The sequence below is a fragment of the Labrus mixtus genome, chromosome 10 (genome assembly GCF_963584025.1).
Source record: "Labrus mixtus chromosome 10, fLabMix1.1, whole genome shotgun sequence".
Lineage (NCBI taxonomy): Eukaryota > Metazoa > Chordata > Actinopteri > Labriformes > Labridae > Labrus > Labrus mixtus.
The window spans coordinates 24,305,914-24,331,301 of NC_083621.1; the positions used below are offsets into that span (position 1 = coordinate 24,305,914).

The 25,388-nt window shown below is 45.4% G+C and overlaps 30 non-coding genes across 30 annotated transcripts; all 30 read left to right on the forward strand.

The window, feature by feature from the left end:
• Positions 1-641: 641 nt before the first annotated feature.
• On the forward strand, positions 642-712 carry trnag-gcc (transfer RNA glycine (anticodon GCC)). The gene has a single exon. It is a non-coding gene; the product is annotated as a tRNA-Gly (tRNA).
• Positions 713-1,383: 671 nt separating this feature from the next.
• On the forward strand, positions 1,384-1,454 carry trnag-gcc (transfer RNA glycine (anticodon GCC)). The gene has a single exon. It is a non-coding gene; the product is annotated as a tRNA-Gly (tRNA).
• Positions 1,455-2,125: 671 nt separating this feature from the next.
• On the forward strand, positions 2,126-2,196 carry trnag-gcc (transfer RNA glycine (anticodon GCC)). The gene has a single exon. It is a non-coding gene; the product is annotated as a tRNA-Gly (tRNA).
• Positions 2,197-2,867: 671 nt separating this feature from the next.
• trnag-gcc (transfer RNA glycine (anticodon GCC)) lies at positions 2,868-2,938 on the forward strand. Its single transcript has one exon. It is a non-coding gene; the product is annotated as a tRNA-Gly (tRNA).
• A 671-nt stretch (positions 2,939-3,609) lies between these two features.
• Positions 3,610-3,680, forward strand: trnag-gcc (transfer RNA glycine (anticodon GCC)). Its single transcript has one exon. It is a non-coding gene; the product is annotated as a tRNA-Gly (tRNA).
• Positions 3,681-4,351: 671 nt separating this feature from the next.
• trnag-gcc (transfer RNA glycine (anticodon GCC)) lies at positions 4,352-4,422 on the forward strand. Its single transcript has one exon. It is a non-coding gene; the product is annotated as a tRNA-Gly (tRNA).
• A 671-nt stretch (positions 4,423-5,093) lies between these two features.
• On the forward strand, positions 5,094-5,164 carry trnag-gcc (transfer RNA glycine (anticodon GCC)). Its single transcript has one exon. It is a non-coding gene; the product is annotated as a tRNA-Gly (tRNA).
• Positions 5,165-5,835: 671 nt separating this feature from the next.
• On the forward strand, positions 5,836-5,906 carry trnag-gcc (transfer RNA glycine (anticodon GCC)). The gene has a single exon. It is a non-coding gene; the product is annotated as a tRNA-Gly (tRNA).
• A 671-nt stretch (positions 5,907-6,577) lies between these two features.
• trnag-gcc (transfer RNA glycine (anticodon GCC)) lies at positions 6,578-6,648 on the forward strand. The gene has a single exon. It is a non-coding gene; the product is annotated as a tRNA-Gly (tRNA).
• Positions 6,649-7,319: 671 nt separating this feature from the next.
• trnag-gcc (transfer RNA glycine (anticodon GCC)) lies at positions 7,320-7,390 on the forward strand. Its single transcript has one exon. It is a non-coding gene; the product is annotated as a tRNA-Gly (tRNA).
• A 671-nt stretch (positions 7,391-8,061) lies between these two features.
• trnag-gcc (transfer RNA glycine (anticodon GCC)) lies at positions 8,062-8,132 on the forward strand. Its single transcript has one exon. It is a non-coding gene; the product is annotated as a tRNA-Gly (tRNA).
• A 671-nt stretch (positions 8,133-8,803) lies between these two features.
• Positions 8,804-8,874, forward strand: trnag-gcc (transfer RNA glycine (anticodon GCC)). The gene has a single exon. It is a non-coding gene; the product is annotated as a tRNA-Gly (tRNA).
• A 671-nt stretch (positions 8,875-9,545) lies between these two features.
• trnag-gcc (transfer RNA glycine (anticodon GCC)) lies at positions 9,546-9,616 on the forward strand. Its single transcript has one exon. It is a non-coding gene; the product is annotated as a tRNA-Gly (tRNA).
• Positions 9,617-10,287: 671 nt separating this feature from the next.
• On the forward strand, positions 10,288-10,358 carry trnag-gcc (transfer RNA glycine (anticodon GCC)). Its single transcript has one exon. It is a non-coding gene; the product is annotated as a tRNA-Gly (tRNA).
• A 671-nt stretch (positions 10,359-11,029) lies between these two features.
• Positions 11,030-11,100, forward strand: trnag-gcc (transfer RNA glycine (anticodon GCC)). Its single transcript has one exon. It is a non-coding gene; the product is annotated as a tRNA-Gly (tRNA).
• A 671-nt stretch (positions 11,101-11,771) lies between these two features.
• Positions 11,772-11,842, forward strand: trnag-gcc (transfer RNA glycine (anticodon GCC)). The gene has a single exon. It is a non-coding gene; the product is annotated as a tRNA-Gly (tRNA).
• A 671-nt stretch (positions 11,843-12,513) lies between these two features.
• trnag-gcc (transfer RNA glycine (anticodon GCC)) lies at positions 12,514-12,584 on the forward strand. The gene has a single exon. It is a non-coding gene; the product is annotated as a tRNA-Gly (tRNA).
• Positions 12,585-13,255: 671 nt separating this feature from the next.
• trnag-gcc (transfer RNA glycine (anticodon GCC)) lies at positions 13,256-13,326 on the forward strand. The gene has a single exon. It is a non-coding gene; the product is annotated as a tRNA-Gly (tRNA).
• Positions 13,327-13,997: 671 nt separating this feature from the next.
• On the forward strand, positions 13,998-14,068 carry trnag-gcc (transfer RNA glycine (anticodon GCC)). Its single transcript has one exon. It is a non-coding gene; the product is annotated as a tRNA-Gly (tRNA).
• Positions 14,069-14,737: 669 nt separating this feature from the next.
• On the forward strand, positions 14,738-14,808 carry trnag-gcc (transfer RNA glycine (anticodon GCC)). Its single transcript has one exon. It is a non-coding gene; the product is annotated as a tRNA-Gly (tRNA).
• A 671-nt stretch (positions 14,809-15,479) lies between these two features.
• On the forward strand, positions 15,480-15,550 carry trnag-gcc (transfer RNA glycine (anticodon GCC)). The gene has a single exon. It is a non-coding gene; the product is annotated as a tRNA-Gly (tRNA).
• Positions 15,551-16,221: 671 nt separating this feature from the next.
• Positions 16,222-16,292, forward strand: trnag-gcc (transfer RNA glycine (anticodon GCC)). The gene has a single exon. It is a non-coding gene; the product is annotated as a tRNA-Gly (tRNA).
• A 671-nt stretch (positions 16,293-16,963) lies between these two features.
• Positions 16,964-17,034, forward strand: trnag-gcc (transfer RNA glycine (anticodon GCC)). Its single transcript has one exon. It is a non-coding gene; the product is annotated as a tRNA-Gly (tRNA).
• A 669-nt stretch (positions 17,035-17,703) lies between these two features.
• On the forward strand, positions 17,704-17,774 carry trnag-gcc (transfer RNA glycine (anticodon GCC)). The gene has a single exon. It is a non-coding gene; the product is annotated as a tRNA-Gly (tRNA).
• Positions 17,775-18,445: 671 nt separating this feature from the next.
• Positions 18,446-18,516, forward strand: trnag-gcc (transfer RNA glycine (anticodon GCC)). The gene has a single exon. It is a non-coding gene; the product is annotated as a tRNA-Gly (tRNA).
• Positions 18,517-19,187: 671 nt separating this feature from the next.
• trnag-gcc (transfer RNA glycine (anticodon GCC)) lies at positions 19,188-19,258 on the forward strand. Its single transcript has one exon. It is a non-coding gene; the product is annotated as a tRNA-Gly (tRNA).
• Positions 19,259-19,927: 669 nt separating this feature from the next.
• Positions 19,928-19,998, forward strand: trnag-gcc (transfer RNA glycine (anticodon GCC)). Its single transcript has one exon. It is a non-coding gene; the product is annotated as a tRNA-Gly (tRNA).
• A 1,849-nt stretch (positions 19,999-21,847) lies between these two features.
• trnag-gcc (transfer RNA glycine (anticodon GCC)) lies at positions 21,848-21,918 on the forward strand. The gene has a single exon. It is a non-coding gene; the product is annotated as a tRNA-Gly (tRNA).
• A 798-nt stretch (positions 21,919-22,716) lies between these two features.
• Positions 22,717-22,788, forward strand: trnad-guc (transfer RNA aspartic acid (anticodon GUC)). The gene has a single exon. It is a non-coding gene; the product is annotated as a tRNA-Asp (tRNA).
• Positions 22,789-23,897: 1,109 nt separating this feature from the next.
• trnad-guc (transfer RNA aspartic acid (anticodon GUC)) lies at positions 23,898-23,969 on the forward strand. Its single transcript has one exon. It is a non-coding gene; the product is annotated as a tRNA-Asp (tRNA).
• The last annotated feature ends 1,419 nt before the right edge of the window (positions 23,970-25,388 follow it).

Sequence of the window (25,388 nt, forward strand, 5' to 3'; positions counted from 1 at the left end):
AGAAAGTGCAGATATGATACTGCTACAAAGGATCAACTGTTGTCTGTTGCGCTCATTGTGAATCACGACACTTGAAGTTGAACAACGGGATCTGTTGCTGTTTTTTGTGCCAGAGACACAGACAAACTTGTGCAGTGCATCACAGCTCAGGACACTTGAAGTCTAACAACTCTATGAAAAACATTTTTCCAAGACTCTGTACATTGTTACAACAAGAAGCTCCCTGTTCAGTCGACAGCATTTTTTTCAGAAGCTGGCTTCCAACGCACCAAACTAGGGGAGCTGCCACTCCAACTCAGCACTTGAGACCACTTAGCCACAGTGACCTCTTAAGAGTTCTTTTCTTAGCAAAAATGTCAAACTCACACAAAGTCCAAGTTGACAGTAAACTGCAGTCACTGGAAATGAAAAAGGATTGTGTCCAGGCTCACCTTGAACCAGACATGTAAAATAATTGCAGTTTTTACCCGATGAAGAAACTGGATGAAAAGTCAGAAGATCACCAAAGAAGGATTATGAATGACTTTGAAGGGGAACAGGAGAGTGCTTACCAAATTTGGCAAACAATCCACCCAAGTGCTGTAGAGACCTCATGGTGGCGCTGTGTGCACGCGTCTGCTACCCATCATGCCTTGTGTCGAGCATTGTTGGTTCAGTGGTAGAATTCTCGCCTGCCACGCGGGAGGCCCGGGTTCGATTCCCGGCCAATGCAGCCAGGATTTTGACTTGGTCTTACAATGTTAGAAAGTGCAGATATGATACTGCTACAAAGGATCAACTGTTGTCTGTTGCGCTCATTGTGAATCACGACACTTGAAGTTGAACAACGGGATCTGTTGCTGTTTTTTGTGCCAGAGACACAGACAAACTTGTGCAGTGCATCACAGCTCAGGACACTTGAAGTCTAACAACTCTATGAAAAACATTTTTCCAAGACTCTGTACATTGTTACAACAAGAAGCTCCCTGTTCAGTCGACAGCATTTTTTTCAGAAGCTGGCTTCCAATGCACCAAACTAGGGGAGCTGCCACTCCAACTCAGCACTTGAGACCACTTAGCCACAGTGACCTCTTACGAGTTCTTTTCTTAGCAAAAATGTCAAACTCACACAAAGTCCAAGTTGACAGTAAACTGCAGTCACTGGAAATGAAAAAGGATTGTGTCCAGGCTCACCTTGAACCAGACATGTAAAATAATTGCAGTTTTTACCCGATGAAGACACTGGATGAAAAGTCAGAAGATCACCAAAGAAGGATTATGAATGACTTTGAAGGGGAACAGGAGAGTGCTTACCAAATTTGGCAAACAATCCACCCAAGTGCTGTGGAGACCTCATGGTGGCGCTGTGTGCGCACGTCTGCTACCCATCATGCCTTGTGTCGAGCATTGGTGGTTCAGTAGTAGAATTCTCGCCTGCCACGCGGGAGGCCCGGGTTCGATTCCCGGCCAATGCAGCCAGGATTTTGACTTGGTCTTACAATGTTAGAAAGTGCAGATATGATACTGCTACAAAGGATCAACTGTTGTCTGTTGCGCTCATTGTGAATCACGACACTTGAAGTTGAACAACGGGATCTGTTGCTGTTTTTTGTGCCAGAGACACAGACAAACTTGTGCAGTGCATCACAGCTCAGGACACTTGAAGTCTAACAACTCTATGAAAAACATTTTTCCAAGACTCTGTACATTGTTACAACAAGAAGCTCCCTGTTCAGTCGACAGCATTTTTTTCAGAAGCTGGCTTCCAACGCACCAAACTAGGGGAGCTGCCACTCCAACTCAGCACTTGAGACCACTTAGCCACAGTGACCTCTTAAGAGTTCTTTTCTTAGCAACAATGTCAAACTCACACAAAGTCCAAGTTGACAGTAAACTGCAGTCACTGGAAATGAAAAAGGATTGTGTCCAGGCTCACCTTGAACCAGACATGTAAAATAATTGCAGTTTTTACCCGATGAAGACACTGGATGAAAAGTCAGAAGATCACCAAAGAAGGATTATGAATGACTTTGAAGGGGAACAGGAGAGTGCTTACCAAATTTGGCAAACAATCCACCCAAGTGCTGTGGAGACCTCATGGTGGCGCTGTGTGCGCGCGTCTGCTACCCATCATGCCTTGTGTCGAGCATTGGTGGTTCAGTAGTAGAATTCTCGCCTGCCACGCGGGAGGCCCGGGTTCGATTCCCGGCCAATGCAGCCAGGATTTTGACTTGGTCTTACAATGTTAGAAAGTGCAGATATGATACTGCTACAAAGGATCAACTGTTGTCTGTTGCGCTCATTGTGAATCACGACACTTGAAGTTGAACAACGGGATCTGTTGCTGTTTTTTGTGCCAGAGACACAGACAAACTTGTGCAGTGCATCACAGCTCAGGACACTTGAAGTCTAACAACTCTATGAAAAACATTTTTCCAAGACTCTGTACATTGTTACAACAAGAAGCTCCCTGTTCAGTCGACAGCATTTTTTTCAGAAGCTGGCTTCCAACGCACCAAACTAGGGGAGCTGCCACTCCAACTCAGCACTTGAGACCACTTAGCCACAGTGACCTCTTAAGAGTTCTTTTCTTAGCAACAATGTCAAACTCACACAAAGTCCAAGTTGACAGTAAACTGCAGTCACTGGAAATGAAAAAGGATTGTGTCCAGGCTCACCTTGAACCAGACATGTAAAATAATTGCAGTTTTTACCCGATGAAGACACTGGATGAAAAGTCAGAAGATCACCAAAGAAGGATTATGAATGACTTTGAAGGGGAACAGGAGAGTGCTTACCAAATTTGGCAAACAATCCACCCAAGTGCTGTGGAGACCTCATGGTGGCGCTGTGTGCGCGCGTCTGCTACCCATCATGCCTTGTGTCGAGCATTGGTGGTTCAGTGGTAGAATTCTCGCCTGCCACGCGGGAGGCCCGGGTTCGATTCCCGGCCAATGCAGCCAGGATTTTGACTTGGTCTTACAATGTTAGAAAGTGCAGATATGATACTGCTACAAAGGATCAACTGTTGTCTGTTGCGCTCATTGTGAATCACGACACTTGAAGTTGAACAACGGGATTTGTTGCTGTTTTTTGTGCCAGAGACACAGACAAACTTGTGCAGTGCATCACAGCTCAGGACACTTGAAGTCTAACAACTCTATGAAAAACATTTTTCCAAGACTCTGTACATTGTTACAACAAGAAGCTCCCTGTTCAGTCGACAGCATTTTTTTCAGAAGCTGGCTTCCAACGCACCAAACTAGGGGAGCTGCCACTCCAACTCAGCACTTGAGACCACTTAGCCACAGTGACCTCTTAAGAGTTCTTTTCTTAGCAAAAATGTCAAACTCACACAAAGTCCAAGTTGACAGTAAACTGCAGTCACTGGAAATGAAAAAGGATTGTGTCCAGGCTCACCTTGAACCAGACATGTAAAATAATTGCAGTTTTTACCCGATGAAGAAACTGGATGAAAAGTCAGAAGATCACCAAAGAAGGATTATGAATGACTTTGAAGGGGAACAGGAGAGTGCTTACCAAATTTGGCAAACAATCCACCCAAGTGCTGTAGAGACCTCATGGTGGCGCTGTGTGCACGCGTCTGCTACCCATCATGCCTTGTGTCGAGCATTGTTGGTTCAGTGGTAGAATTCTCGCCTGCCACGCGGGAGGCCCGGGTTCGATTCCCGGCCAATGCAGCCAGGATTTTGACTTGGTCTTACAATGTTAGAAAGTGCAGATATGATACTGCTACAAAGGATCAACTGTTGTCTGTTGCGCTCATTGTGAATCACGACACTTGAAGTTGAACAACGGGATCTGTTGCTGTTTTTTGTGCCAGAGACACAGACAAACTTGTGCAGTGCATCACAGCTCAGGACACTTGAAGTCTAACAACTCTATGAAAAACATTTTTCCAAGACTCTGTACATTGTTACAACAAGAAGCTCCCTGTTCAGTCGACAGCATTTTTTTCAGAAGCTGGCTTCCAATGCACCAAACTAGGGGAGCTGCCACTCCAACTCAGCACTTGAGACCACTTAGCCACAGTGACCTCTTACGAGTTCTTTTCTTAGCAAAAATGTCAAACTCACACAAAGTCCAAGTTGACAGTAAACTGCAGTCACTGGAAATGAAAAAGGATTGTGTCCAGGCTCACCTTGAACCAGACATGTAAAATAATTGCAGTTTTTACCCGATGAAGACACTGGATGAAAAGTCAGAAGATCACCAAAGAAGGATTATGAATGACTTTGAAGGGGAACAGGAGAGTGCTTACCAAATTTGGCAAACAATCCACCCAAGTGCTGTGGAGACCTCATGGTGGCGCTGTGTGCGCGCGTCTGCTACCCATCATGCCTTGTGTCGAGCATTGGTGGTTCAGTAGTAGAATTCTCGCCTGCCACGCGGGAGGCCCGGGTTCGATTCCCGGCCAATGCAGCCAGGATTTTGACTTGGTCTTACAATGTTAGAAAGTGCAGATATGATACTGCTACAAAGGATCAACTGTTGTCTGTTGCGCTCATTGTGAATCACGACACTTGAAGTTGAACAACGGGATCTGTTGCTGTTTTTTGTGCCAGAGACACAGACAAACTTGTGCAGTGCATCACAGCTCAGGACACTTGAAGTCTAACAACTCTATGAAAAACATTTTTCCAAGACTCTGTACATTGTTACAACAAGAAGCTCCCTGTTCAGTCGACAGCATTTTTTTCAGAAGCTGGCTTCCAATGCACCAAACTAGGGGAGCTGCCACTCCAACTCAGCACTTGAGACCACTTAGCCACAGTGACCTCTTACGAGTTCTTTTCTTAGCAAAAATGTCAAACTCACACAAAGTCCAAGTTGACAGTAAACTGCAGTCACTGGAAATGAAAAAGGATTGTGTCCAGGCTCACCTTGAACCAGACATGTAAAATAATTGCAGTTTTTACCCGATGAAGACACTGGATGAAAAGTCAGAAGATCACCAAAGAAGGATTATGAATGACTTTGAAGGGGAACAGGAGAGTGCTTACCAAATTTGGCAAACAATCCACCCAAGTGCTGTGGAGACCTCATGGTGGCGCTGTGTGCGCGCGTCTGCTACCCATCATGCCTTGTGTCGAGCATTGGTGGTTCAGTAGTAGAATTCTCGCCTGCCACGCGGGAGGCCCGGGTTCGATTCCCGGCCAATGCAGCCAGGATTTTGACTTGGTCTTACAATGTTAGAAAGTGCAGATATGATACTGCTACAAAGGATCAACTGTTGTCTGTTGCGCTCATTGTGAATCACGACACTTGAAGTTGAACAACGGGATCTGTTGCTGTTTTTTGTGCCAGAGACACAGACAAACTTGTGCAGTGCATCACAGCTCAGGACACTTGAAGTCTAACAACTCTATGAAAAACATTTTTCCAAGACTCTGTACATTGTTACAACAAGAAGCTCCCTGTTCAGTCGACAGCATTTTTTTCAGAAGCTGGCTTCCAACGCACCAAACTAGGGGAGCTGCCACTCCAACTCAGCACTTGAGACCACTTAGCCACAGTGACCTCTTAAGAGTTCTTTTCTTAGCAACAATGTCAAACTCACACAAAGTCCAAGTTGACAGTAAACTGCAGTCACTGGAAATGAAAAAGGATTGTGTCCAGGCTCACCTTGAACCAGACATGTAAAATAATTGCAGTTTTTACCCGATGAAGACACTGGATGAAAAGTCAGAAGATCACCAAAGAAGGATTATGAATGACTTTGAAGGGGAACAGGAGAGTGCTTACCAAATTTGGCAAACAATCCACCCAAGTGCTGTGGAGACCTCATGGTGGCGCTGTGTGCGCGCGTCTGCTACCCATCATGCCTTGTGTCGAGCATTGGTGGTTCAGTAGTAGAATTCTCGCCTGCCACGCGGGAGGCCCGGGTTCGATTCCCGGCCAATGCAGCCAGGATTTTGACTTGGTCTTACAATGTTAGAAAGTGCAGATATGATACTGCTACAAAGGATCAACTGTTGTCTGTTGCGCTCATTGTGAATCACGACACTTGAAGTTGAACAACGGGATCTGTTGCTGTTTTTTGTGCCAGAGACACAGACAAACTTGTGCAGTGCATCACAGCTCAGGACACTTGAAGTCTAACAACTCTATGAAAAACATTTTTCCAAGACTCTGTACATTGTTACAACAAGAAGCTCCCTGTTCAGTCGACAGCATTTTTTTCAGAAGCTGGCTTCCAACGCACCAAACTAGGGGAGCTGCCACTCCAACTCAGCACTTGAGACCACTTAGCCACAGTGACCTCTTAAGAGTTCTTTTCTTAGCAAAAATGTCAAACTCACACAAAGTCCAAGTTGACAGTAAACTGCAGTCACTGGAAATGAAAAAGGATTGTGTCCAGGCTCACCTTGAACCAGACATGTAAAATAATTGCAGTTTTTACCCGATGAAGAAACTGGATGAAAAGTCAGAAGATCACCAAAGAAGGATTATGAATGACTTTGAAGGGGAACAGGAGAGTGCTTACCAAATTTGGCAAACAATCCACCCAAGTGCTGTAGAGACCTCATGGTGGCGCTGTGTGCACGCGTCTGCTACCCATCATGCCTTGTGTCGAGCATTGTTGGTTCAGTGGTAGAATTCTCGCCTGCCACGCGGGAGGCCCGGGTTCGATTCCCGGCCAATGCAGCCAGGATTTTGACTTGGTCTTACAATGTTAGAAAGTGCAGATATGATACTGCTACAAAGGATCAACTGTTGTCTGTTGCGCTCATTGTGAATCACGACACTTGAAGTTGAACAACGGGATCTGTTGCTGTTTTTTGTGCCAGAGACACAGACAAACTTGTGCAGTGCATCACAGCTCAGGACACTTGAAGTCTAACAACTCTATGAAAAACATTTTTCCAAGACTCTGTACATTGTTACAACAAGAAGCTCCCTGTTCAGTCGACAGCATTTTTTTCAGAAGCTGGCTTCCAATGCACCAAACTAGGGGAGCTGCCACTCCAACTCAGCACTTGAGACCACTTAGCCACAGTGACCTCTTACGAGTTCTTTTCTTAGCAAAAATGTCAAACTCACACAAAGTCCAAGTTGACAGTAAACTGCAGTCACTGGAAATGAAAAAGGATTGTGTCCAGGCTCACCTTGAACCAGACATGTAAAATAATTGCAGTTTTTACCCGATGAAGACACTGGATGAAAAGTCAGAAGATCACCAAAGAAGGATTATGAATGACTTTGAAGGGGAACAGGAGAGTGCTTACCAAATTTGGCAAACAATCCACCCAAGTGCTGTGGAGACCTCATGGTGGCGCTGTGTGCGCGCGTCTGCTACCCATCATGCCTTGTGTCGAGCATTGGTGGTTCAGTAGTAGAATTCTCGCCTGCCACGCGGGAGGCCCGGGTTCGATTCCCGGCCAATGCAGCCAGGATTTTGACTTGGTCTTACAATGTTAGAAAGTGCAGATATGATACTGCTACAAAGGATCAACTGTTGTCTGTTGCGCTCATTGTGAATCACGACACTTGAAGTTGAACAACGGGATCTGTTGCTGTTTTTTGTGCCAGAGACACAGACAAACTTGTGCAGTGCATCACAGCTCAGGACACTTGAAGTCTAACAACTCTATGAAAAACATTTTTCCAAGACTCTGTACATTGTTACAACAAGAAGCTCCCTGTTCAGTCGACAGCATTTTTTTCAGAAGCTGGCTTCCAACGCACCAAACTAGGGGAGCTGCCACTCCAACTCAGCACTTGAGACCACTTAGCCACAGTGACCTCTTAAGAGTTCTTTTCTTAGCAACAATGTCAAACTCACACAAAGTCCAAGTTGACAGTAAACTGCAGTCACTGGAAATGAAAAAGGATTGTGTCCAGGCTCACCTTGAACCAGACATGTAAAATAATTGCAGTTTTTACCCGATGAAGACACTGGATGAAAAGTCAGAAGATCACCAAAGAAGGATTATGAATGACTTTGAAGGGGAACAGGAGAGTGCTTACCAAATTTGGCAAACAATCCACCCAAGTGCTGTGGAGACCTCATGGTGGCGCTGTGTGCGCGCGTCTGCTACCCATCATGCCTTGTGTCGAGCATTGGTGGTTCAGTAGTAGAATTCTCGCCTGCCACGCGGGAGGCCCGGGTTCGATTCCCGGCCAATGCAGCCAGGATTTTGACTTGGTCTTACAATGTTAGAAAGTGCAGATATGATACTGCTACAAAGGATCAACTGTTGTCTGTTGCGCTCATTGTGAATCACGACACTTGAAGTTGAACAACGGGATCTGTTGCTGTTTTTTGTGCCAGAGACACAGACAAACTTGTGCAGTGCATCACAGCTCAGGACACTTGAAGTCTAACAACTCTATGAAAAACATTTTTCCAAGACTCTGTACATTGTTACAACAAGAAGCTCCCTGTTCAGTCGACAGCATTTTTTTCAGAAGCTGGCTTCCAATGCACCAAACTAGGGGAGCTGCCACTCCAACTCAGCACTTGAGACCACTTAGCCACAGTGACCTCTTACGAGTTCTTTTCTTAGCAAAAATGTCAAACTCACACAAAGTCCAAGTTGACAGTAAACTGCAGTCACTGGAAATGAAAAAGGATTGTGTCCAGGCTCACCTTGAACCAGACATGTAAAATAATTGCAGTTTTTACCCGATGAAGACACTGGATGAAAAGTCAGAAGATCACCAAAGAAGGATTATGAATGACTTTGAAGGGGAACAGGAGAGTGCTTACCAAATTTGGCAAACAATCCACCCAAGTGCTGTGGAGACCTCATGGTGGCGCTGTGTGCGCGCGTCTGCTACCCATCATGCCTTGTGTCGAGCATTGGTGGTTCAGTAGTAGAATTCTCGCCTGCCACGCGGGAGGCCCGGGTTCGATTCCCGGCCAATGCAGCCAGGATTTTGACTTGGTCTTACAATGTTAGAAAGTGCAGATATGATACTGCTACAAAGGATCAACTGTTGTCTGTTGCGCTCATTGTGAATCACGACACTTGAAGTTGAACAACGGGATCTGTTGCTGTTTTTTGTGCCAGAGACACAGACAAACTTGTGCAGTGCATCACAGCTCAGGACACTTGAAGTCTAACAACTCTATGAAAAACATTTTTCCAAGACTCTGTACATTGTTACAACAAGAAGCTCCCTGTTCAGTCGACAGCATTTTTTTCAGAAGCTGGCTTCCAACGCACCAAACTAGGGGAGCTGCCACTCCAACTCAGCACTTGAGACCACTTAGCCACAGTGACCTCTTAAGAGTTCTTTTCTTAGCAAAAATGTCAAACTCACACAAAGTCCAAGTTGACAGTAAACTGCAGTCACTGGAAATGAAAAAGGATTGTGTCCAGGCTCACCTTGAACCAGACATGTAAAATAATTGCAGTTTTTACCCGATGAAGAAACTGGATGAAAAGTCAGAAGATCACCAAAGAAGGATTATGAATGACTTTGAAGGGGAACAGGAGAGTGCTTACCAAATTTGGCAAACAATCCACCCAAGTGCTGTAGAGACCTCATGGTGGCGCTGTGTGCACGCGTCTGCTACCCATCATGCCTTGTGTCGAGCATTGTTGGTTCAGTGGTAGAATTCTCGCCTGCCACGCGGGAGGCCCGGGTTCGATTCCCGGCCAATGCAGCCAGGATTTTGACTTGGTCTTACAATGTTAGAAAGTGCAGATATGATACTGCTACAAAGGATCAACTGTTGTCTGTTGCGCTCATTGTGAATCACGACACTTGAAGTTGAACAACGGGATCTGTTGCTGTTTTTTGTGCCAGAGACACAGACAAACTTGTGCAGTGCATCACAGCTCAGGACACTTGAAGTCTAACAACTCTATGAAAAACATTTTTCCAAGACTCTGTACATTGTTACAACAAGAAGCTCCCTGTTCAGTCGACAGCATTTTTTTCAGAAGCTGGCTTCCAATGCACCAAACTAGGGGAGCTGCCACTCCAACTCAGCACTTGAGACCACTTAGCCACAGTGACCTCTTACGAGTTCTTTTCTTAGCAAAAATGTCAAACTCACACAAAGTCCAAGTTGACAGTAAACTGCAGTCACTGGAAATGAAAAAGGATTGTGTCCAGGCTCACCTTGAACCAGACATGTAAAATAATTGCAGTTTTTACCCGATGAAGACACTGGATGAAAAGTCAGAAGATCACCAAAGAAGGATTATGAATGACTTTGAAGGGGAACAGGAGAGTGCTTACCAAATTTGGCAAACAATCCACCCAAGTGCTGTGGAGACCTCATGGTGGCGCTGTGTGCGCGCGTCTGCTACCCATCATGCCTTGTGTCGAGCATTGGTGGTTCAGTAGTAGAATTCTCGCCTGCCACGCGGGAGGCCCGGGTTCGATTCCCGGCCAATGCAGCCAGGATTTTGACTTGGTCTTACAATGTTAGAAAGTGCAGATATGATACTGCTACAAAGGATCAACTGTTGTCTGTTGCGCTCATTGTGAATCACGACACTTGAAGTTGAACAACGGGATCTGTTGCTGTTTTTTGTGCCAGAGACACAGACAAACTTGTGCAGTGCATCACAGCTCAGGACACTTGAAGTCTAACAACTCTATGAAAAACATTTTTCCAAGACTCTGTACATTGTTACAACAAGAAGCTCCCTGTTCAGTCGACAGCATTTTTTTCAGAAGCTGGCTTCCAATGCACCAAACTAGGGGAGCTGCCACTCCAACTCAGCACTTGAGACCACTTAGCCACAGTGACCTCTTACGAGTTCTTTTCTTAGCAAAAATGTCAAACTCACACAAAGTCCAAGTTGACAGTAAACTGCAGTCACTGGAAATGAAAAAGGATTGTGTCCAGGCTCACCTTGAACCAGACATGTAAAATAATTGCAGTTTTTACCCGATGAAGACACTGGATGAAAAGTCAGAAGATCACCAAAGAAGGATTATGAATGACTTTGAAGGGGAACAGGAGAGTGCTTACCAAATTTGGCAAACAATCCACCCAAGTGCTGTGGAGACCTCATGGTGGCGCTGTGTGCGCGCGTCTGCTACCCATCATGCCTTGTGTCGAGCATTGGTGGTTCAGTAGTAGAATTCTCGCCTGCCACGCGGGAGGCCCGGGTTCGATTCCCGGCCAATGCAGCCAGGATTTTGACTTGGTCTTACAATGTTAGAAAGTGCAGATATGATACTGCTACAAAGGATCAACTGTTGTCTGTTGCGCTCATTGTGAATCACGACACTTGAAGTTGAACAACGGGATCTGTTGCTGTTTTTTGTGCCAGAGACACAGACAAACTTGTGCAGTGCATCACAGCTCAGGACACTTGAAGTCTAACAACTCTATGAAAAACATTTTTCCAAGACTCTGTACATTGTTACAACAAGAAGCTCCCTGTTCAGTCGACAGCATTTTTTTCAGAAGCTGGCTTCCAACGCACCAAACTAGGGGAGCTGCCACTCCAACTCAGCACTTGAGACCACTTAGCCACAGTGACCTCTTAAGAGTTCTTTTCTTAGCAACAATGTCAAACTCACACAAAGTCCAAGTTGACAGTAAACTGCAGTCACTGGAAATGAAAAAGGATTGTGTCCAGGCTCACCTTGAACCAGACATGTAAAATAATTGCAGTTTTTACCCGATGAAGACACTGGATGAAAAGTCAGAAGATCACCAAAGAAGGATTATGAATGACTTTGAAGGGGAACAGGAGAGTGCTTACCAAATTTGGCAAACAATCCACCCAAGTGCTGTGGAGACCTCATGGTGGCGCTGTGTGCGCGCGTCTGCTACCCATCATGCCTTGTGTCGAGCATTGGTGGTTCAGTAGTAGAATTCTCGCCTGCCACGCGGGAGGCCCGGGTTCGATTCCCGGCCAATGCAGCCAGGATTTTGACTTGGTCTTACAATGTTAGAAAGTGCAGATATGATACTGCTACAAAGGATCAACTGTTGTCTGTTGCGCTCATTGTGAATCACGACACTTGAAGTTGAACAACGGGATCTGTTGCTGTTTTTTGTGCCAGAGACACAGACAAACTTGTGCAGTGCATCACAGCTCAGGACACTTGAAGTCTAACAACTCTATGAAAAACATTTTTCCAAGACTCTGTACATTGTTACAACAAGAAGCTCCCTGTTCAGTCGACAGCATTTTTTTCAGAAGCTGGCTTCCAACGCACCAAACTAGGGGAGCTGCCACTCCAACTCAGCACTTGAGACCACTTAGCCACAGTGACCTCTTAAGAGTTCTTTTCTTAGCAAAAATGTCAAACTCACACAAAGTCCAAGTTGACAGTAAACTGCAGTCACTGGAAATGAAAAAGGATTGTGTCCAGGCTCACCTTGAACCAGACATGTAAAATAATTGCAGTTTTTACCCGATGAAGAAACTGGATGAAAAGTCAGAAGATCACCAAAGAAGGATTATGAATGACTTTGAAGGGGAACAGGAGAGTGCTTACCAAATTTGGCAAACAATCCACCCAAGTGCTGTAGAGACCTCATGGTGGCGCTGTGTGCACGCGTCTGCTACCCATCATGCCTTGTGTCGAGCATTGTTGGTTCAGTGGTAGAATTCTCGCCTGCCACGCGGGAGGCCCGGGTTCGATTCCCGGCCAATGCAGCCAGGATTTTGACTTGGTCTTACAATGTTAGAAAGTGCAGATATGATACTGCTACAAAGGATCAACTGTTGTCTGTTGCGCTCATTGTGAATCACGACACTTGAAGTTGAACAACGGGATCTGTTGCTGTTTTTTGTGCCAGAGACACAGACAAACTTGTGCAGTGCATCACAGCTCAGGACACTTGAAGTCTAACAACTCTATGAAAAACATTTTTCCAAGACTCTGTACATTGTTACAACAAGAAGCTCCCTGTTCAGTCGACAGCATTTTTTTCAGAAGCTGGCTTCCAATGCACCAAACTAGGGGAGCTGCCACTCCAACTCAGCACTTGAGACCACTTAGCCACAGTGACCTCTTACGAGTTCTTTTCTTAGCAAAAATGTCAAACTCACACAAAGTCCAAGTTGACAGTAAACTGCAGTCACTGGAAATGAAAAAGGATTGTGTCCAGGCTCACCTTGAACCAGACATGTAAAATAATTGCAGTTTTTACCCGATGAAGACACTGGATGAAAAGTCAGAAGATCACCAAAGAAGGATTATGAATGACTTTGAAGGGGAACAGGAGAGTGCTTACCAAATTTGGCAAACAATCCACCCAAGTGCTGTGGAGACCTCATGGTGGCGCTGTGTGCGCGTGTCTACTACCCATCATACCTTGTGTCGAGCATTGGTGGTTCAGTGGTAGAATTCTCGCCTGCCACGCGGGAGGCCCGGGTTCGATTCCCGGCCAATGCAGCCAGGATTTTGACTTGGTCTTACAATGTTAGAAAGTGCAGATATGATACTGCTACAAAGGATCAACTGTTGTCTGTTGCGCTCATTGTGAATCACGACACTTGAAGTTGAACAACGGGATCTGTTGCTGTTTTTTGTGCCAGAGACACAGACAAACTTGTGCAGTGCATCACAGCTCAGGACACTTGAAGTCTAACAACTCTATGAAAAACATTTTTCCAAGACTCTGTACATTGTTACAACAAGAAGCTCCCTGTTCAGTCGACAGCATTTTTTTCAGAAGCTGGCTTCCAATGCACCAAACTAGGGGAGCTGCCACTCCAACTCAGCACTTGAGACCACTTAGCCACAGTGACCTCTTACGAGTTCTTTTCTTAGCAAAAATGTCAAACTCACACAAAGTCCAAGTTGACAGTAAACTGCAGTCACTGGAAATGAAAAAGGATTGTGTCCAGGCTCACCTTGAACCAGACATGTAAAATAATTGCAGTTTTTACCCGATGAAGACACTGGATGAAAAGTCAGAAGATCACCAAAGAAGGATTATGAATGACTTTGAAGGGGAACAGGAGAGTGCTTACCAAATTTGGCAAACAATCCACCCAAGTGCTGTGGAGACCTCATGGTGGCGCTGTGTGCGCGCGTCTGCTACCCATCATGCCTTGTGTCGAGCATTGGTGGTTCAGTAGTAGAATTCTCGCCTGCCACGCGGGAGGCCCGGGTTCGATTCCCGGCCAATGCAGCCAGGATTTTGACTTGGTCTTACAATGTTAGAAAGTGCAGATATGATACTGCTACAAAGGATCAACTGTTGTCTGTTGCGCTCATTGTGAATCACGACACTTGAAGTTGAACAACGGGATCTGTTGCTGTTTTTTGTGCCAGAGACACAGACAAACTTGTGCAGTGCATCACAGCTCAGGACACTTGAAGTCTAACAACTCTATGAAAAACATTTTTCCAAGACTCTGTACATTGTTACAACAAGAAGCTCCCTGTTCAGTCGACAGCATTTTTTTCAGAAGCTGGCTTCCAACGCACCAAACTAGGGGAGCTGCCACTCCAACTCAGCACTTGAGACCACTTAGCCACAGTGACCTCTTAAGAGTTCTTTTCTTAGCAACAATGTCAAACTCACACAAAGTCCAAGTTGACAGTAAACTGCAGTCACTGGAAATGAAAAAGGATTGTGTCCAGGCTCACCTTGAACCAGACATGTAAAATAATTGCAGTTTTTACCCGATGAAGACACTGGATGAAAAGTCAGAAGATCACCAAAGGGATTATGAATGACTTTGAAGGGGAACAGGAGAGTGCTTACCAAATTTGGCAAACAATCCACCCAAGTGCTGTGGAGACCTCATGGTGGCGCTGTGTGCGCGTGTCTACTACCCATCATACCTTGTGTCGAGCATTGGTGGTTCAGTGGTAGAATTCTCGCCTGCCACGCGGGAGGCCCGGCTTCGATTCCCGGCCAATGCAGCCAGGATTTTGACTTGGTCTTACAATGTTAGAAAGTGCAGATATGATACTGCTACAAAGGATCAACTGTTGTCTGTTGCGCTCATTGTGAATCACGACACTTGAAGTTGAACAACGGGATCTGTTGCTGTTTTTTGTGCCAGAGACACAGACAAACTTGTGCAGTGCATCACAGCTCAGGACACTTGAAGTCTAACAACTCTATGAAAAACATTTTTCCAAGACTCTGTACATTGTTACAACAAGAAGCTCCCTGTTCAGTCGACAGCATTTTTTTCAGAAGCTGGCTTCCAACGCACCAAACTAGGGGAGCTGCCACTCCAACTCAGCACTTGAGACCACTTAGCCACAGTGACCTCTTAAGAGTTCTTTTCTTAGCAAAAATGTCAAACTCACACAAAGTCCAAGTTGACAGTAAACTGCAGTCACTGGAAATGAAAAAGGATTGTGTCCAGGCTCACCTTGAACCAGACATGTAAAATAATTGCAGTTTTTACCCGATGAAGACACTGGATGAAAAGTCAGAAGATCACCAAAGAAGGATTATGAATGACTTTGAAGGGGAACAGGAGAGTGCTTACCAAATTTGGCAAACAATCCACCCAAGTGCTGTGGAGACCTCATGGTGGCGCTGTGTGCGCGCGTCTTCTACCCATCATGCCTTGTGTCGAGCATTGGTGGTTCAGTAGTAGAATTCTCGCCTGCCACGCGGGAGGCCCGGGTTCGATTCCCGGCCAATGCAGCCAGGATTTTGACTTGGTCTTACAATGTTAGAAAGTGCAGATATGATACTGCTACAAAGGATCAACTGTTGTCTGTTGCGCTCATTGTGAATCACGACACTTGAAGTTGAACAACGGGATCTGTTGCTGTTTTTTGTGCCAGAGACACAGACAAACTTGTGCAGTGCATCACAGCTCAGGACACTTGAAGTCTAACAACTCTATGAAAAACATTTTTCCAAGACTCTGTACATTGTTACAACAAGAAGCTCCCTGTTCAGTCGACAGCATTTTTTTCAGAAGCTGGCTTCCAACGCACCAAACTAGGGGAGCTGCCACTCCAACTCAGCACTTGAGACCACTTAGCCACAGTGACCTCTTAAGAGTTCTTTTCTTAGCAACAATGTCAAACTCACACAAAGTCCAAGTTGACAGTAAACTGCAGTCACTGGAAATGAAAAAGGATTGTGTCCAGGCTCACCTTGAACCAGACATGTAAAATAATTGCAGTTTTTACCCGATGAAGACACTGGATGAAAAGTCAGAAGATCACCAAAGAAGGATTATGAATGACTTTGAAGGGGAACAGGAGAGTGCTTACCAAATTTGGCAAACAATCCACCCAAGTGCTGTGGAGACCTCATGGTGGCGCTGTGTGCGCGCGTCTGCTACCCATCATGCCTTGTGTCGAGCATTGGTGGTTCAGTAGTAGAATTCTCGCCTGCCACGCGGGAGGCCCGGGTTCGATTCCCGGCCAATGCAGCTAGGATTTTGACTTGGTCTTACAATGTTAGAAAGTGCAGATATGATACTGCTACAAAGGATCAACTGTTGTCTGTTGCGCTCATTGTGAATCACGAAACTTGAAGTTGAACAACGGGATCTGTTGCTGTTTTTTGTGCCAGAGACACAGACAAACTTGTGCAGTGCATCACAGCTCAGGACACTTGAAGTCTAACAACTCTATGAAAAACATTTTTCCAAGACTCTGTACATTGTTACAACAAGAAGCTCCCTGTTCAGTCGACAGCATTTTTTTCAGAAGCTGGCTTCCAACGCACCAAACTAGGGGAGCTGCCACTCCAACTCAGCACTTGAGACCACTTAGCCACAGTGACCTCTTAAGAGTTCTTTTCTTAGCAACAATGTCAAACTCACACAAAGTCCAAGTTGACAGTAAACTGCAGTCACTGGAAATGAAAAAGGATTGTGTCCAGGCTCACCTTGAACCAGACATGTAAAATAATTGCAGTTTTTACCCGATGAAGACACTGGATGAAAAGTCAGAAGATCACCAAAGAAGGATTATGAATGACTTTGAAGGGGAACAGGAGAGTGCTTACCAAATTTGGCAAACAATCCACCCAAGTGCTGTGGAGACCTCATGGTGGCGCTGTGTGCGCGCGTCTGCTACCCATCATGCCTTGTGTCGAGCATTGGTGGTTCAGTAGTAGAATTCTCGCCTGCCACGCGGGAGGCCTGGGTTCGATTCCCGGCCAATGCAGCTAGGATTTTGACTTGGTCTTACAATGTTAGAAAGTGCAGATATGATACTGCTACAAAGGATCAACTGTTGTCTGTTGCGCTCATTGTGAATCACGAAACTTGAAGTTGAACAACGGGATCTGTTGCTGTTTTTTGTGCCAGAGACACAGACAAACTTGTGCAGTGCATCACAGCTCAGGACACTTGAAGTCTAACAACTCTATGAAAAACATTTTTCCAAGACTCTGTACATTGTTACAACAAGAAGCTCCCTGTTCAGTCGACAGCATTTTTTTCAGAAGCTGGCTTCCAACGCACCAAACTAGGGGAGCTGCCACTCCAACTCAGCACTTGAGACCACTTAGCCACAGTGACCTCTTAAGAGTTCTTTTCTTAGCAACAATGTCAAACTCACACAAAGTCCAAGTTGACAGTAAACTGCAGTCACTGGAAATGAAAAAGGATTGTGTCCAGGCTCACCTTGAACCAGACATGTAAAATAATTGCAGTTTTTACCCGATGAAGACACTGGATGAAAAGTCAGAAGATCACCAAAGGGATTATGAATGACTTTGAAGGGGAACAGGAGAGTGCTTACCAAATTTGGCAAACAATCCACCCAAGTGCTGTGGAGACCTCATGGTGGCGCTGTGTGCGCGTGTCTACTACCCATCATACCTTGTGTCGAGCATTGGTGGTTCAGTGGTAGAATTCTCGCCTGCCACGCGGGAGGCCCGGGTTCGATTCCCGGCCAATGCAGCCAGGATTTTGACTTGGTCTTACAATGTTAGAAAGTGCAGATATGATACTGCTACAAAGGATCAACTGTTGTCTGTTGCGCTCATTGTGAATCACGACACTTGAAGTTGAACAACGGGATCTGTTGCTGTTTTTTGTGCCAGAGACACAGACAAACTTGTGCAGTGCATCACAGCTCAGGACACTTGAAGTCTAACAACTCTATGAAAAACATTTTTCCAAGACTCTGTACATTGTTACAACAAGAAGCTCCCTGTACAGTCGACAGCATTTTTTTCAGAAGCTGGCTTCCAACGCACCAAACTAGGGGAGCTGCCACTCCAACTCAGCACTTGAGACCACTTAGCCACAGTGACCTCTTAAGAGTTATTTTCTTAGCAACAATGTCAAACTCACACAAAGTCCAAGTTGACAGTAAACTGCAGTCACTGGAAATGAAAAAGGATTGTGTCCAGGCTCACCTTGAACCAGACATGTAAAATAATTGCAGTTTTTACCCGATGAAGACACTGGATGAAAAGTCAGAAGATCACCAAAGAAGGATTATGAATGACTTTGAAGGGGAACAGGAGAGTGCTTACCAAATTTGGCAAACAATCCACCCAAGTGCTGTGGAGACCTCATGGTGGCGCTGTGTGCGCGCGTCTGCTACCCATCATGCCTTGTGTCGAGCATTGGTGGTTCAGTAGTAGAATTCTCGCCTGCCACGCGGGAGGCCCGGGTTCGATTCCCGGCCAATGCAGCCAGGATTTTGACTTGGTCTTACAATGTTAGAAAGTGCAGATATGATACTGCTACAAAGGATCAACTGTTGTCTGTTGCGCTCATTGTGAATCACGACACTTGAAGTTGAACAACGGGATCTGTTGCTGTTTTTTGTGCCAGAGACACAGACAAACTTGTGCAGTGCATCACAGCTCAGGACACTTGAAGTCTAACAACTCTATGAAAAACATTTTTCCAAGACTCTGTACATTGTTACAACAAGAAGCTCCCTGTTCAGTCGACAGCATTTTTTTCAGAAGCTGGCTTCCAACGCACCAAACTAGGGGAGCTGCCACTCCAACTCAGCACTTGAGACCACTTAGCCACAGTGACCTCTTAAGAGTTCTTTTCTTAGCAACAATGTCAAACTCACACAAAGTCCAAGTTGACAGTAAACTGCAGTCACTGGAAATGAAAAAGGATTGTGTCCAGGCTCACCTTGAACCAGACATGTAAAATAATTGCAGTTTTTACCCGATGAAGACACTGGATGAAAAGTCAGAAGATCACCAAAGAAGGATTATGAATGACTTTGAAGGGGAACAGGAGAGTGCTTACCAAATTTGGCAAACAATCCACCCAAGTGCTGTGGAGACCTCATGGTGGCGCTGTGTGCGCGCGTCTGCTACCCATCATGCCTTGTGTCGAGCATTGGTGGTTCAGTAGTAGAATTCTTGCCTGCCACGCGGGAGGCCCGGGTTCGATTCCCGGCCAATGCAGCTAGGATTTTGACTTGGTCTTACAATGTTAGAAAGTGCAGATATGATACTGCTACAAAGGATCAACTGTTGTCTGTTGCGCTCATTGTGAATCACGAAACTTGAAGTTGAACAACGGGATCTGTTGCTGTTTTTTGTGCCAGAGACACAGACAAACTTGTGCAGTGCATCACAGCTCAGGACACTTGAAGTCTAACAACTCTATGAAAAACATTTTTCCAAGACTCTGTACATTGTTACAACAAGAAGCTCCCTGTTCAGTCGACAGCATTTTTTTCAGAAGCTGGCTTCCAACGCACCAAACTAGGGGAGCTGCCACTCCAACTCAGCACTTGAGACCACTTAGCCACAGTGACCTCTTAAGAGTTCTTTTCTTAGCAACAATGTCAAACTCACACAAAGTCCAAGTTGACAGTAAACTGCAGTCACTGGAAATGAAAAAGGATTGTGTCCAGGCTCACCTTGAACCAGACATGTAAAATAATTGCAGTTTTTACCCGATGAAGACACTGGATGAAAAGTCAGAAGATCACCAAAGGGATTATGAATGACTTTGAAGGGGAACAGGAGAGTGCTTACCAAATTTGGCAAACAATCCACCCAAGTGCTGTGGAGACCTCATGGTGGTGCTGTGTGCGCGTGTCTACTACCCATCATACCTTGTGTCGAGCATTGGTGGTTCAGTGGTAGAATTCTCGCCTGCCACGCGGGAGGCCCGGGTTCGATTCCCGGCCAATGCAGCCAGGATTTTGACTTGGTCTTACAATGTTAGAAAGTGCAGATATGATACTGCTACAAAGGATCAACTGTTGTCTGTTGCGCTCATTGTGAATCACGACACTTGAAGTTGAACAACGGGATCTGTTGCTGTTTTTTGTGCCAGAGACACAGACAAACTTGTGCAGTGCATCACAGCTCAGGACACTTGAAGTCTAACAACTCTATGAAAAACATTTTTCCAAGACTCTGTACATTGTTACAACAAGAAGCTCCCTGTTCAGTCGACAGCATTTTTTTCAGAAGCTGGCTTCCAACGCACCAAACTAGGGGAGCTGCCACTCCAACTCAGCACTTGAGACCACTTAGCCACAGTGACCTCTTAAGAGTTCTTTTCTTAGCAACAATGTCAAACTCACACAAAGTCCAAGTTGACAGTAAACTGCAGTCACTGGAAATGAAAAAGGATTGTGTCCAGGCTCACCTTGAACCAGACATGTAAAATAATTGCAGTTTTTACCCGATGAAGAAACTGGATGACAAGGCAGAAGATCACCAAAGAGATTATGAATGACTTTGAAGGGGAACAGGAGAGTGCTTACCAAATTTGGCAAACAATCCACCCTAGTGCTGTGGAGACCTCATGGTGGCGCTGTATGCGCGTGTCTGCTACCCATTGTGCCTTGTGTTGAGCATTGGTGGTTCAGTGGTAGAATTGGTTGGACGTTGGACATGCTTTCCTCAGGTTCTCTGTATAGTCCTGGTAAATACTGGATTGCTGCCATCAGCCCGTTCACGAGCCAAAAACAGCTCCACAGAAGTCCTCGTTAGTATAGTGGACAGTATCTCTGCCTGTCACGCGAAAGACCAGGGTTCGATTCCCCGACGGGGAGAAATATTCTTTCTACCAGCAGTCCCATTACTTGCCACCTAAGAAAGGGGCTTCACGCTAGCCCTACTCTCAAGCTGAGGTGAGGTGAGGAAAAGTTAACTCTCTGGACCTCTAAGGAGGGAAAATTAAGGAAATGGGCCAAGGAGATGAATTTATAGATGTCATCCTAAAATCTCCATAATGGCCAAAAGTATATTACATCCGTAGTGATAAGGACTACCATAGAGAACGAACGGGAAAAGTTAAGGAAGTTAAGGAGTACTATACAGGGCTCTCGCGCGGGAGGCCTGGGTTCGATTCCCGGCCAATGCAGCCAGGATTTTGACTTGGTCTTACAATGTTAGAAAGTGCAGATATGATACTGCTACAAAGGATCAACTGTTGTCTGTTGCGCTCATTGTGAATCACGACACTTGAAGTTGAACAACGGGATCTGTTGCTGTTTTTTGTGCCAGAGACACAGACAAACTTGTGCAGTGCATCACAGCTCAGGACACTTGAAGTCTAACAACTCTATGAAAAACATTTTTCCAAGACTCTGTACATTGTTACAAGAAGCTCCCTGTTCAGTCGACAGCATTTTTTTCAGAAGCTGGCTTCCAACGCACCAAACTAGGGGAGCTGCCACTCCAACTCAGCACTTGAGACCACTTAGCCACAGTGACCTCTTAAGAGTTCTTTTCTTAGCAAAAATGTCAAACTCACACAAAGTCCAAGTTGACAGTAAACTGCAGTCACTGGAAATGAAAAAGGATTGTGTCCAGGCTCACCTTGAACCAGACATGTAAAATAATTGCAGTTTTTACCCGATGAAGAAACTGGATGAAAAGTCAGAAGATCACCAAAGAAGGATTATGAATGACTTTGAAGGGGAACAGGAGAGTGCTTACCAAATTTGGCAAACAATCCACCCAAGTGCTGTGGAGACCTCATGGTGGCGCTGTGTGCGCACGTCTGCTACCCATCATGCCTTGTGTCGAGCATTGGTGGTTCAGTGGTAGAATTCTCGTCTGCCACGTGGGAGGCCTGGGTTCGATTCCTGGCCAATGCAGCCAGGATTTTGACTTGGTCTTACAATGTTAGAAAGTGCAGATATGATACTGCTACAAAGGATCAACTGTTGTCTGTTGCGCTCATTGTGAATCACGACACTTGAAGTTGAACAACGGGATCTGTTGCTGTTTTTTGTGCCAGAGACACAGACAAACTTGTGCAGTGCATCACAGCTCAGGACACTTGAAGTCTAACAACTCTATGAAAAACATTTTTCCAAGACTCTGTACATTGTTACAACAAGAAGCTCCCTGTTCAGTCGACAGCATTTTTTTCAGAAGCTGGCTTCCAACGCACCAAACTAGGGGAGCTGCCACTCCAACTCAGCACTTGAGACCACTTAGCCACAGTGACCTCTTAAGAGTTCTTTTCTTAGCAACAATGTCAAACTCACACAAAGTCCAAGTTGACAGTAAACTGCAGTCACTGGAAATGAAAAAGGATTGTGTCCAGGCTCACCTTGAACCAGACATGTAAAATAATTGCAGTTTTTACCCGATGAAGACACTGGATGAAAAGTCAGAAGATCACCAAAGGGATTATGAATGACTTTGAAGGGGAACAGGAGAGTGCTTACCAAATTTGGCAAACAATCCACCCAAGTGCTGTGGAGACCTCATGGTGGCGCTGTATGCGCGTGTCTGCTACCCATCGTGCCTTGTGTTGAGCATTGGTGGTTCAGTGGTAGAATTGGTTGGACGTTGGACATGCTTTCCTCAGGTTCTCTGTATAGTCCTGGTAAATACTGGAATGCTGCCATCAGCCTGTTCACGAGCCAAAAGCAGCACCACAGAAGTCCTCGTTAGTATAGTGGACAGTATCTCCGCCTGTCACGCAGAAGACCGGGGTTCGATTCCCCGACGGGGAGAAATATTCTTTCTACCAGCAGTCCCATTACTTTCCACCTAAGAAAGGGGCTTCACGCTAGCCCTACTCTCAAGCTGAGGTGAGGTGAGGAAAAGTTAACTCTCTGGACCTCTAAGGAGGGAAAATTAAGGAAATGGGCCAAAGAGATGAATTTATAGATGTCATCCTAAAATCTCCATAATGGCCAAAAGTATATTACATCCGTAGTGATAAGGAATACCATAGAGAACGAACGGGAAAAGTTAAGGATGTTAAGGACTACTATACAGGGCTCTCGCGCGGGAGGCCCGGGTTCGATTCCCGGCCAATGCAGCCAGGATTTTGACTTGGTCTTACAATGTTAGAAAGTGCAGATATGATACTGCTACAAAGGATCAACTGTTGTCTGTTGCGCTCATTGTGAATCACGACACTTGAAGTTGAACAACGGGATCTGTTGCTGTTTTTTGTGCCAGAGACACAGACAAACTTGTGCAGTGCATCACAGCTCAGGACACTTGAAGTCTAACAACTCTATGAAAAACATTTTTCCAAGACTCTGTACATTGTTACAACAAGAAGCTCCCTGTTCAGTCGACAGCATTTTTTTCAGAAGCTGGCTTCCAACGCACCAAACTAGGGGAGCTGCCACTCCAACTCAGCACTTGAGACCACTTAGCCACAGTGACCTCTTAAGAGTTCTTTTCTTAGCAAAAATGTCAAACTCACACAAAGTCCAAGTTGACAGTAAACTGCAGTCACTGGAAATGAAAAAGGATTGTGTCCAGGCTCACCTTGAACCAGACATGTAAAATAATTGCAGTTTTTACACGATGAAGACACTGGATGAAAAGTCAGAAGATCACCAAAGGGATTATGAATGACTTTGAAGGGGAACAGGAGAGTGCTTACCAAATTTGGCAAACAATCCACCCAAGTGCTGTGGAGACCTCATGGTGGCGCTGAATGCGCGTGTCTGCTACCCATCGTGCCTTGTGTTGAGGATTGGTGGTTCAGTGGTAGAATTGGTTGGACGTTGGACATGCTTTCCTCAGGTTCTCTGTATAGTCCTGGTAAATACTGGAATGCTGCCATCAGCCCGTTCACGAGCCAAAAGCAGCACCACAGAAGTCCTCGTTAGTATAGTGGACAGTATCTCCGCCTGTCACGCGGAAGACCGGGGTTCGATTCCCCGACGGGGAGAAATATTCTTTCTACCAGCAGTCCCATTACTTTCCACCTAAGAAAGGGGCTTCACGCTAGCCCTACTCTCAAGCTGAGGTGAGGTGAGGAAAAGTTAACTCTCTGGACCTCTAAGGAGGGAAAATTAAGGAAATGGGCCAAGGAGATGAATTTATAGATGTCATCCTAAAATCTCCATAATGGCCAAAAGTATATTACATCCGTAGTGATAAGGACTACCATAGAGAACGAACGGGAAAAGTTAAGGAAGTTAAGGAGTACTATACAGGGCTCTCGCGCGGGAGGCCCGGGTTCGATTCCCGGCCAACGCAGCCAGGATTTTGACTTGGTCTTACAATGTTAGAAAGTGCAGATATGATACTGCTACAAAGGATCAACTGTTGTCTGTTGCGCTCATTGTGAATCACGACACTTGAAGTTGAACAACGGGATCTGTTGCTGTTTTTTGTGCCAGAGACACAGACAAACTTGTGCAGTGCATCACAGCTCAGGACACTTGAAGTCTAACAACTCTATGAAAAACATTTTTCCAAGACTCTGTACATTGTTACAACAAGAAGCTCCCTGTTCAGTCGACAGCATTTTTTTCAGAAGCTGGCTTCCAACGCACCAAACTAGGGGAGCTGCCACTCCAACTCAGCACTTGAGACCACTTAGCCACAGTGACCTCTTAAGAGTTCTTTTCTTAGCAACAATGTCAAACTCACACAAAGTCCAAGTTGACAGTAAACTGCAGTCACTGGAAATGAAAAAGGATTGTGTCCAGGCTCACCTTGAACCAGACATGTAAAATAATTGCAGTTTTTACCCGATGAAGAAACTGGATGAAAAGTCAGAAGATCACCAAAGAAGGATTATGAATGACTTTGAAGGGGAACAGGAGAGTGCTTACCAAATTTGGCAAACAATCCACCCAAGTGCTGTAGAGACCTCATGGTGGCGCTGTGTGCACGCGTCTGCTACCCATCATGCCTTGTGTCGAGCATTGTTGGTTCAGTGGTAGAATTCTCGCCTGCCCGGGTTCGATTCCCGGCCAATGCAGCCAGGATTTTGACTTGGTCTTACAATGTTAGAAAGTGCAGATATGATACTGCTACAAAGGATCAACTGTTGTCTGTTGCGCTCATTGTGAATCACGACACTTGAAGTTGAACAACGGGATCTGTTGCTGTTTTTTGTGCCAGAGACACAGACAAACTTGTGCAGTGCATCACAGCTCAGGACACGTGAAGTCTAACAACTCTATGAAAAACATTTTTCCAAGACTCTGTACATTGTTACAACAAGAAGCTCCCTGTTCAGTCGACAGCATTTTTTTCAGAAGCTGGCTTCCAACGCACCAAACTAGGGGAGCTGCCACTCCAACTCAGCACTTGAGACCACTTAGCCACAGTGACCTCTTAAGAGTTCTTTTCTTAG